General features: G+C 41.8%; 1 protein-coding gene across 2 annotated transcripts in view; it reads left to right on the top strand.

Moving 5' to 3' along the window:
* The first annotated feature begins 2511 nt into the window (after positions 1-2511).
* Positions 2512-11089, top strand: part of CLGN (calmegin) — a 47001-nt gene continuing 38423 nt past the window's right edge. The window contains exon 1 of one of the 2 annotated variants that reach the window (XM_070386565.1): positions 2512-2738. The gene's annotated coding sequence lies outside the window, so the exon portion shown is untranslated. Of the gene's footprint in view, positions 2739-2775; positions 2895-11089 lie in introns of those variants that run through there. The other variant, XM_070386566.1, reaches the window with a different exon arrangement.

Here is an 11089-nt window from a genome sequence, read left to right as displayed (position 1 = left end):
CATCATCTGCCTTAAATACTGTGGATGTAAATGGTTATATGGTAGTACTACTAATAGTAGTTGTAATAGTAAATGTGGTATACTCCTGGTAGAAGGGAAAGAGACACTCTTCTTCTAAGTGTGTAAAGTATCTAGGGATTTGCTGTGTTCTGTATGGATCTTCCACCTGGTGACAGAATTGAAACAATTATGAACAAATAATGGGAGCTAAATCTGTGCAGGCATTTTCCCAAGGAGACCATCATCTTATGTTGTTTTTGTTTTTTCCTCACTAACCTTAGCATATATTTTTAGATGCTGTGTTGATATTAGTAGCTACTCATAGGTAATGAATGAATCATGAGATGAAAGATTTTTGTTTTACTGATATTTTCTTTCTGAATGCTTAGATAAAAATGAGTGATTTCTTAGGGTAATACAGTTTACCTGAATTGATAACAAGTAGAGACAGAAAATGTCAACCATGATACCAAGAATGCCCACTTCCTTGGCTTTCATAGTGTCCATTAGTACTTCTCTGATGAAACTTTCCTTTAGGAAAAATGAATGGCAACATACTCTGTCCCAGCATTTTGTCCATTCTATTATGTAACTTATACATTATTGGATATTTAATTTGATAACAAAATTATAATGGAGTAATCTTGGATCAGGCATACAAAAATGGAGTTGGGTGGCCAATGAGGACCAGGTCTCAGAGAAGTCTCTGCACCACTGAGAACCTGAACTTTCTTTGAGCATGCCAGACTCAAGAACACCACCAGCTGTATTCAAAACAACACCTGTCAGCTGCAACCTTATGGTCTCAAGTTCTCCCCTTGTAACTATGCAACCATTTGGGACCCCCACCAATCCTCACTTAATAAGCACCCTTACTTCTTGCCAGCTCCAATTATAATTCTTGATAACCACTCAAGTAACTTTAAGCATTCGGTTTTTGCCTTTATAAGCCTCCCTCATTTTGTAGTCCAGCAAAACACAATTCAGGTAGTTCTTGAGTCTGTGTCTCCAGGGTGGAGTCCTAACAGACCCCAGATAAATGCCTTTTTATCTCAGTTGGGTCTCTTTCTAGAATGGTGGTCAACAGATTATATGTCTGTTTTTCTAAATATATTAGCTATTTGAAAGCAGAGCTCATATAGTTGTGATCTTTGCATTATCAACATTTTCATAGTTTAGCAGGTAGAAGCTAAATATTCAGTAAGTGTCTGATAAGCCTCTCAGTACGAGGAACATGGAAACACTTTAGCTTTTCATTCTGAATCCCTATTAAAATAACAAAATAGATAAATAGGTACTCCCTCAAACAACATTCTAAACTGAGAATAAGTATTAAGCATATATCTGAATCTTGGAGTTTTTAAAAATCTTTACATCAATGGATCAGATTAAGGGCTCATTTAGCTTAGATTCCTTGTTCCTAAAGTTTAAGCTTTCAGCTTCTTCATTGCAAACTTTGAGTGGATCCTTCAGAAATTCTTTTCTAACAAGTCAAATTCGTTACCGGTCACAGAATTATGTTGAATAACAGAAGTTGCAAAGCCTAAGAAAAGAAGAGCATAATACTGTTAAAAGTACCTGGAATAAAGTTGACTTAAAAAGTTGTTTAAAAAACCCATAAATACCATCCAAATACCAAAAATACCATCTTTGACACAGAAGATGACAGTGTCAGAAGTCTAGATATAGTGGCCTTATCGCGAATGCAATGTGAAAAATGTTCAGTGATCTTTATATCTAGCCAATAATCACATTTTATGCATGGAGCTCCATCAATTCCCTTAATCTGAGACTCTTTAATAGAGATATCACAAGTTAAATATTTTATTATTACAATAAAATTGAAAGCATGATAATACCAAAATCAAAGTCAAAATTTACTACCAAGAATAAGCAAGTAAGGGCTGTATGATCCAATATCTATGGGGCAAAGAAAGTTGTGATTCACTATTATGTTTATGCTATATTTTAACTTTTAGTGAGTTAAAATGACAGGCTTTGGAAAAGATTTGAACTCCATTTACACCATTAATACTTAAAGCCAAAGGCAAGTAATTATCTTCCGTTTTTTTCACCAGGGTTGTTGGGACGTTCGATAACATAATGAATGTAAAACCGTTTAGAGCGCAGTAAACACAACGAAAGATTAACAATTCTTTATCAGTAGCATTTCAGAAAGAAACCATGCAGTACTCTTTATTATGTTAATATTTAATATATCTCTATCATACACTTTCAGGGAAGAATAGCTCCCTGCTGACCACAATGACCTCCCATCAGAACGTCTAGAACCCCAGGGAAGGCCTGGGGTACTAACTGGACGCTGTTAAAATGTGATTTACTCAAAATTCAGGGCCCAATTATGTGCGTTAGGAGGTTGAACCTCACTGCTCGCAGAGAGCAGGCGCTCTGCGGAAAGGAAGGGTCTTCGGATGGTTAGCGAGGAGTTCCTCCCAGGCCATCCGAGGAGCCGGATGCACGCAACAACCGGCCGGTGGGGGCCGCGCGGCGCGTGGTTGGGAAGGTCCCTCTGCGGCGGTTGAGCCCCTCGGTGCAGGTGCGCGCAGCACGCGCCTGTGGCCGCCGCCTCTTCCCCGCCCGCGGCCGCACGCGCACGCGCAGTTAGCAGTCGCTGCTGCGCGGCCGGCGGCTGGATTGAGCTGGGGGAGACGCGGGGACCAAGTGGCAGCGGCTCGGACATCTGAGCTGCCACTCCCGAAAACGGGCCCGCAAGACAGGTGCGTGGGTAGTAGTAGGTCACTTTTCCGCGTCCTTCTGTGCTCCAACTGGGGGTGAGGAAGCCGAGTCTTAGCTCTTCCCCGCAGGGCGGGGGTTCCTGCTGCGCCCCTTTCTTGGGCGTCCGCCGGGCGGACCCGGTAGGGACCCGTGAGGAGGTGGGTGCTGAGTTTGGGGATGGGGACGCGGCCAGCGGGGTTCTCGGGCGGGCTCTCCAGGCCTCGGGGGTAGGGAGGCCGGCCCGGGCGGGCGGCGGGGTGATGCCCCCCTCGGGGTCGGTTGGGATCCCCGGAACTTCTGTGTCCATGGCCACCTGCGGCGCTGGGGCTGGCGCGGGGAAGGCCAGGTGGCCCGTCCCCGAGGGTTCAGAGGCCTGTCCCCGAGGGTTCAGAGGCCTCGGGGAGCCGAGTCCGTTACTCCAGCGGTTGCCATTTCAGCCCCGTTCCACGCTCGAGCCTCGGTGCGCGCTCCCGAGGGATGGAGAGGGGGCCGGTCTAATTTTAACGCTGCTCACTCCGCCCGCTACTTCGCACCGAAAGGCGAGTCAAACCCAACTAGGCTCAGTTCACGCCCTCCCCGCCTCTGTAGAGGCGAAGGGACCTGACCTCTCGGCGCTGGTGGCCCGCGACTCCCGGCCGCTCCCTCGACGCGCCGCCTGGAGCCCGGTGCGCGCCGCTGGGGAGGGAGGGAGAGCGTTGTGGTGAATCCCACGAAGCCCTAATGACTCGAGACTCATTATCGCCGACGGGCTGTTTACGATCAGATACTTTAGCTGATTTTATTTATAGCACCTGCCGGAGCAACAGGGCTCCGAGGCGTTTGCTTTTGATATATAAGCAAACGGCAACAACGTCCAGAAGGGAGAAAGCAGATCATTCGAGAGTGGCCATGGGAAGAACTCTCGAATTAGGAAAGTTAGTTTGTATGGAAACTTTTTGATGCTTTAAAAACATTAAAACCTTGATCTAGCCCTGCGATTTTGTTTGCTTTAAAATTTTTACGTCACTCTGGGTCTTTTAATTGCTGAAGGTAACCTTCCTTTCGGCAATTGTTTGACTTCTTTTCAGTTTACAGTTTTGTCTTCACATGCAATTGGTTTGATCTTCCAGTCACATTTGGAACTTATACGTAAATCCATCGAAGATAGCCCTCATCTAGTTGATAAAGTTGATTATTGTGTATGGATGGTGTATGTTAATAGATCCGTAGAAACTGAACAGTGCTGTGCTTAGTCACTTCAGTCGTGTTGGATAGACTCTTTGTGACCCGATGGACTATAGCCTGTCAGGCTCCTCTGTCCATGGGATTCTCTAGGCGAGAAAACTGGAGTGAGTTGTCAAGTGCTATAAATTAGCCTTATTGCTTGTTCCTAATAAGTTTTAGTGCTCTTAACTGGAAAGCTAGAATTGCCGACTTTAATAGACCTTAAGATCATCCCGGAGAAGGCAGTGGCACCCCACTCCAGTACTCTTGCCTGGAAAATCCCATGGATGGAGGAGCCTGGTAGGCTGCAGTCCATGGGGTCGCGAAGAGTCGGACACGACTGAGCGACTTCACTTTCACGTTTCACTTTCATGCATTGGAGTAGGAAATGGCAACCCACTCCAGTGTTCTTGCCTGGAGAATCCCAGGGATGGTGGAGCCTGCTGGGCTGCCGTCTATGGGGTCGCACAGAGTCTGACAGGACGGAAGGGACTTAGCAGCAGCAGCAGCAAGATCATCCAGCTTAATCCTTTCACTTGATAGATGGGGGGGAAAAAGGTTTAGAACAGTTTTAACCCTTTCCTTTTTAGTAATAGAATGTGAAACTTGGTATGATGGTGCCAAACTCAGTGTACTTTCTATCATATCACTTTGTAGTTGACCTGCTGAAGTTACGTAACAACTAAAACTTTAGTGATTTTTCCAACAGTACTTTTGAGGCTTAATCGTGCTGGTGAGTCCTCAATCAGCCATTAAAACTGAATACCAGAAACATCTCATTACAATAGCAGAAAGAAAGCATGAATGTGTTAATAGGTGAGTGTCAAGAGTAAGAAATGAGTCTTAAAAGGGCAGAATTTATGTTGAGTATTGTAGACAACTGTTGAACGTTTTTATGAATAGGTAGTACAATTAGACTTGTTCTTTAGAAAATTCATGCTGGAGAGAAGGTGGCAGATAGATTGGGAAGACTGGAAGCGAAGAAGCAAAGTGGGACTTTATTGATGCTTTTCAAAAGTCATGGATTCCTAAATTAAGGCTATGGCATGGATATAGAAAGATACACTCAAAAACACCCAAACAGGTTTAGCTACCAATGATATAGAATATCAGGAAGAATAATCTTAAGATAGTGACAGAGTCACATGGCTGATTTGGTTGACCAGAGGTGCAGTTAATGGAGGAAGGGAACTGAGATTAGAGAGCCAGTTTGGGTGGAAAGATGAGCCTCAAATTAATGGAGGCTTTGATATATCCTTGAAGAAACTAAAGACTGGTGGCTTCTGTGCTGTGGATAACATTTGGGAGCCTTTAGTTAGTCTTTAGAGGTAGAAGCCAAGAGTATATGAAATGTAAGGAGAAGGCCTGGGGACAGAACCTGAAGGAACAGCATCATTTACAGGAGATTAGAGAAAGAGCCCATAAAGGTGGCAGAGAAGATGAAGAGAATCAAGACTCAGGAATAGCATCATGGAAATCAAGGAAGGAGAGAGTTTGGAAGAAGCAGTCAGCAAGGTCAAGAGAGAGCAGTAGGCAATAGGACTGAAAAAGCTATTGCATTTACCAAGTAAGATTTGGTTGATGAGAACTGTTTCAAAGAAGCTAGAATCAAGCACAGGAATACTAGAAGTAGTAGTTTTTCATTGTTGCCATCATAAGTTACCACAAACTTAGCAGCTTCATGCCACACATTTATTTTCTCACAGTTCTATAGGTCAGAAGTCTGACACAGGTCTCACTGCACTGCCATCAGGTGTTGACAAGGCATCATTCCTTATTAGAAGCTCTGGGGAGATTCTTCTTCCTTGCTCATTCAGACTGATGACAGAATTCAATTTCTTTGGGTTGTAGGACTAAGGTTCTTGTTTCCTTGTTGATTGTCAGCTGAAGGTTGTGATTTTCAGCTTCTAGAGCCCACTCACAGTCCTTGGCTCATGACCCCCCTTCCACTGTCTTCAAGATCTCTATGGTGGGTGGAGTCCCTCTCACTCTTCAGATCTCTTCTGCCCTCTCTCACTGACTTTTAAGGGCCTGTGTGATTATATTGGGCCCACCTGCATATCCAGAATAATCTATTTTAGGGTCAGCTAGGTAACAACCTCAAAGAAGGCAATGGCACCTCATTCCAGTACTCTTGCCTGGAAAATCCCATGGATGGAGGAGCCTGGTAGGCTACCAGCCTGGTAGCCTGGTAGTCCATGGGGTTGCGAAGAGTCAGACACGACTGAGCGACTTCCCTTTCATTTTTCACTTTGATACATTGGAGAAGGAAATGGCAACCCACTCCAGTATTCTTGCCTGGAGAATCCCAGGGACGGGGGAGCCTGGTGGGCTGCCGTCTATGGGGTCGCACAGAGTCTGACACGACTGAAGCGACTTAGCAGCAGCAGGTAACAACCTTAGTTCCATCTGAGAGGCCTCCTTTACCATGTGAGGTAACACTCACAGGAACCAAGGAATCAGATGTGGACATCTTTGGGGCGGGGGTCATTTTTGTGGCTACCACAGGAAGTTAAAAATGCTAACAGTTAAGACATTCTTTCTAGATGCTTTCATTAAGGTGATACCCAGAAACATTTACATTATCTGTCATGTGATAATTATAGTTCCAATAGTAAGCCTTACTGTTTATCCTTGAGCTTCATAACTGTCTTTTTAAATATCCTGAAATTTGTGTGAACACTGTAAAATTTTAAAATGTCAGAGAAATATAAAGTAATACTATGAAACAAAGGTCCATCTAGTCAAGGCTATGGTTTTTCCAGTGGTCATGTATGGATGTGAGAGTTGGACTGTGAAGAAGGCTGAGCACCGAAGAATTGATGCTTTTGAACTGTGGTGTTGGAGAAGACTCTTGAGAGTCCTTGGACTGCAAGGAGATCCAACCAGTCCATTGTGAAGGAGATCAGCCCTGGGATTTCTTTGGAAGGAATGATGCTAAAGCTGAAACTCCAGTACTTTGGCCACCTCATGCGAAGAGCTGACTCATTGGAAAAGACTCTGATGCTGGGAGGGATTGGGGGCAGGAGGAGAAGGGGACGACAGAGGATGAGATGGCTGGATGGCATCACTGACTCGATGGACATGAGTCTGAGTGAACTCTGGGAGATGGTGATGGACAGGGAGGCCTGGCGTGCTGCGATTCATGGGGTTGCAAAGAGTCGGACACGACTGAGCAACTGAACTGAACTGACTGATGAAGTTGTTAGTTTTTATATTTTTTTGTAGCCTTAAGCTGCTTTAAAATCTTTGCTGGAAAGATTTTAAAGGCCATTTAACCAACTAACTAGACTTGTGTGTATAAATTATAGTTTGGATAGACATCAAAATATGGCTTTTAGAATATGAAGCCCACAGAAACTGGAATGGATGTCTAAAGGATGGAACATATTAAAAAAAATACTTAACCTTGTATATATAGACCTAGAGCATCAATTTATAGGCCATTTAATGAGCTAAATAGTTAAACCTTCTAACTTTAGAGCTTTAACGAAATGAATATAGAGTTTGAAGCTATACCTATTATAACTTTGGGTCTTACCTTTGCTATTTAGTAGCATTCTGTATTCTTGAGTAAGTTGCTTCCTTGAGTCTTGCTTTCCTTATGTAGGATGGGGTACCAGTACCTTCATCAGAGAGTAGCTGTAAGGATTAGAATTCATAAGCCTGAATAGTGCGTACTCAAACAGCACTTCCTGTTCTCCTCATTCCACTCTTCTCTTTTCAGTTCTTCCTTTGCCCATGGCCTGGGGAAATCGGTCCTTTCTAACCTTTGTGCCTCAGTTTGAATGTAGCTTTCTCAAGGAAGCTTTCTCTGACACTTCTCTACCATGCAAATTTAGTTCCCCGATTACCAACTCTTACAAATTCCTTACTAGTCGGTCACTTGTCACAATTTACTACGTGTTATACCTGGGTTATTTGTTTAACATCTGCTTTCCATCCCATACTATAAGCTCTTTGCAGTCAGGGGCCATATGTTTTGCTAATTACTGTAAGTTCAGTAAGTTATTCTAACATCATGCCTGTCACATAATTGACAGCCATAGTATTTGTTAAATGAATTCATGAATGATGAAATTTTTTTTTAATCTACTGAATAACCTCTCTTGAATTTCTGGAAACATTAGCTATTACAAAATTTATAAATCCCAGGTGTGACTTACTCTGAAGCATGCTTCTTTGAGAAAGTTTCTGCATTTCAAATGGAGTCTTGCAGCTTCTTGGGAAGAAGGCTGCCTATGTAAGATGCCACTATCAACCTACTCCAGCGGTCTTGCCTGGAGAATCCCAGGGACAGAGGAGCCTGGTGGGCTGCTGTCTGTGGGGTTGCACAGAGTCGGACACAACTGAAGCGACTTAGCAGCAGCATTACCTATCTCTCCACCTTATTTGTGATGCTTCAAAGTGAACTGTGTGCACCATAGCCAGATAATTCCAAAAGTACCCTTTAATTTTGGTGAAAATTTGTCCAGTTTTCTTTTTTTTATGACGTGGTAACACTGTTTTCATCTAATTTTTTTTTTAACTATCTTTTCTAGTAAGTTATGAACTGAGTTGTTAAAATGCAGGATGTCTGTAGCAAGATTCTGAAATACCTCACAACGAGGTGTTTCTTCATAGATGTAGAATAGAGTTGAATAATATGTTTAATTTCCCCATATTAAACTAGAGCATAAAACTGCAAAGTTTCTAAATTATCATCTCCTTTATCTATAGGAATCCTTTGTGTTACGTTTTAACAATGTTCTAAAAGACTTCAGAGGGCCAGTGTTGGAAGCACTGACATGACCATTTCTGTCTCATAAAACTATAGTTTAAAACATCTACTATATATAAGGTTTCAACCCATGAATTTTTCTAAAATTCTAAAAAAGGATTTTTCCTCCAAGGATCTTGTAGACTTTTATAGACAGTGAAACTCCATTTTATTTCTGGCCTTCCCCTAATTGCCTAGAAATCTTTTTGCCAAATTTATGGTTGCAGTGCTGCTGCAACAATAAAGTCATTCTAGTTGGTTGCTTAGTAACATCTATTTATCTTCCCCGGTAACAGTTTTTCCTGTCATTTTTGCATTCATTCATTCTGTGAACATAAATATGTCTCTGTTTATCATGCACTGGGACTCTGGCTAGCACTGTGAGTACAGAAATGAGAATTCTGGCTGTCAGTGAGCTTATATTTTTGTATGTTTTTTGTTGTTGCAAATTTCTTCACTTTGAAACTATGTAGAAGTGCTATAAATCTTCAATAAATAAATAAATGTATCATTATAATGTTTATATAACCATTATTTTGAAAATGATGCTCTTTAGTCCACTTTAACTTTAATGTGTAGCTATGTTTTAAAAGAGCCCAGTGCAGATTTAGTTTCTTCTTTCTATAACTACTAAAACCAAACAGTATTTACATATCCTGGATTTCAGCTCTGATCACTTCACTACTCTCACATCTTCAGTAGTTTCTGAATTTTATAGGATCAGATCCAGAATTCTTGAAACACTGTAGTTATTTGCCTAAATCACTAGAAAGTTGTATTTTCAACTATTATTTCTGCTATTATGGTTCTTTCCCCACTTTTTACTGTATTTCCTGAGATATTTTCATTGTTTCTAAGTCCTTCTGATTTAGAAAAATATACCCCGTTTCAGTTAACAGTATGCGTTAGTTAAGGTAATGCTCAAATAGTAAATTAAAAAATCCCAGGGACCTAACATAATTTCTGGTGCCGGTGTCCTAAGGAGTAGATGGCTGTGATAGTTAATTTTATGTATCTACTTGATTGAACCACAGGATACCTAGATATTTGGTCGAATATTATTTTAGGTGTGTTTGTGAGGGTGTTTTTGGATGAGATTAACATTTGAATGGTAGGCTGAGTAGAGCAGATTGCCCTTTCCCTAGGTGAGTGGCCTTATCCAATCAGTTGAAGGCCAGAATAGGACAATAAAGCTGATACTCCAGTGAGGAAGAGGGACTTCCTCCTGCCTAGCAGGCTGAGCTGGGACTTCAGTTTTTTCCCCTGCCCTTGGACTTGAACTGAAACACTGGCTCTGCTTGGGTCTTGAGCCTGCTGGAGTTTATAGCATTGGCTGTCCTGGCTCCCAGGCTTTTATACTCAGGCTAGCACTGTATCGTTAGCTTTCCTGGGTCTCATCTAACTCCATTCACCTGAGTTGTGCTTAACTCTAGAAAAAACACAGTATAGTTATGTCTCCTGGGAAAAAAAGAAAACATCTGTCGCGATCAGTCAGAAATCTCTCCCAGATTATACTTGGCCAGTTAACTTATACTTTACTTTGTTATTGAACCAGCCCAGAGGCAATGCAGAGAACATACAGGAGGTCAAAGATATATGCAAATGGATGTGCTTCTCCATTGCTTGCTTTCTTCACAAATATTTTGTGATTTCAACAACCTGTATGAGGTGAGGAATACACAGGAAGCTTAGAACCCTGGGCTTTTATATTGTATACATTTGTAAGGAGGGAAGAGGGTAGTAGCATCAGCACTGGAAGTTCTGTATTTATACCATATAAACAAACTCTTGCTTTACTAATCCTGTATGTCTTAGGACAACCGTATAGCTCAGTAAGAAATTAGAAGAGGACTCACACTACAGAGCAGTTGGAGTTTAATACATATACACAAAACACTTCACCTAGCAATAGCAGAAAGAAAAATTAATGCCAGTCTTCCTCAAACTCTTCCAGAAAATTGAACAGGAGGAAATACTTTCAAACTCACTCTATGAGGGTAGCCTTACCCTTGATGCCAAAGGCAGACCAAGACACTAAGAAGACTAGAGACCAATATCCCTGATGAGTATTGGTAAAAATACATATTTTTCTTAAGTGCACACAGAATATTCTCTAGGATAGACCATATGTTATGCCACAAAACAAATCTTAACAAATTTATAAGTTTGTTTAAACTGGAAAAGATTCAGGGTATCTTTTCCAGTTGCATTGTGCTGAAACTCAAAATCAGTAGCAGAGGGAAAGCAGGGAAAAAAATCCACAAATATGTGACAATTAAACAATACACTTTTAAACAACCAAAGGGTCAAAAAAGAAATCACAAGGAAATTGGAAAAGATCTTGAGATAAATGAAACAACAAACAAACAAAAGAAAGCAGACCCAAACTTG

The sequence above is a fragment of the Bos mutus genome, chromosome 17, assembly GCF_027580195.1.
Source record: "Bos mutus isolate GX-2022 chromosome 17, NWIPB_WYAK_1.1, whole genome shotgun sequence".
NCBI classification, from domain to species: domain Eukaryota; kingdom Metazoa; phylum Chordata; class Mammalia; order Artiodactyla; family Bovidae; genus Bos; species Bos mutus.
This window is presented reverse-complemented; position numbering and strand designations above follow the sequence as displayed.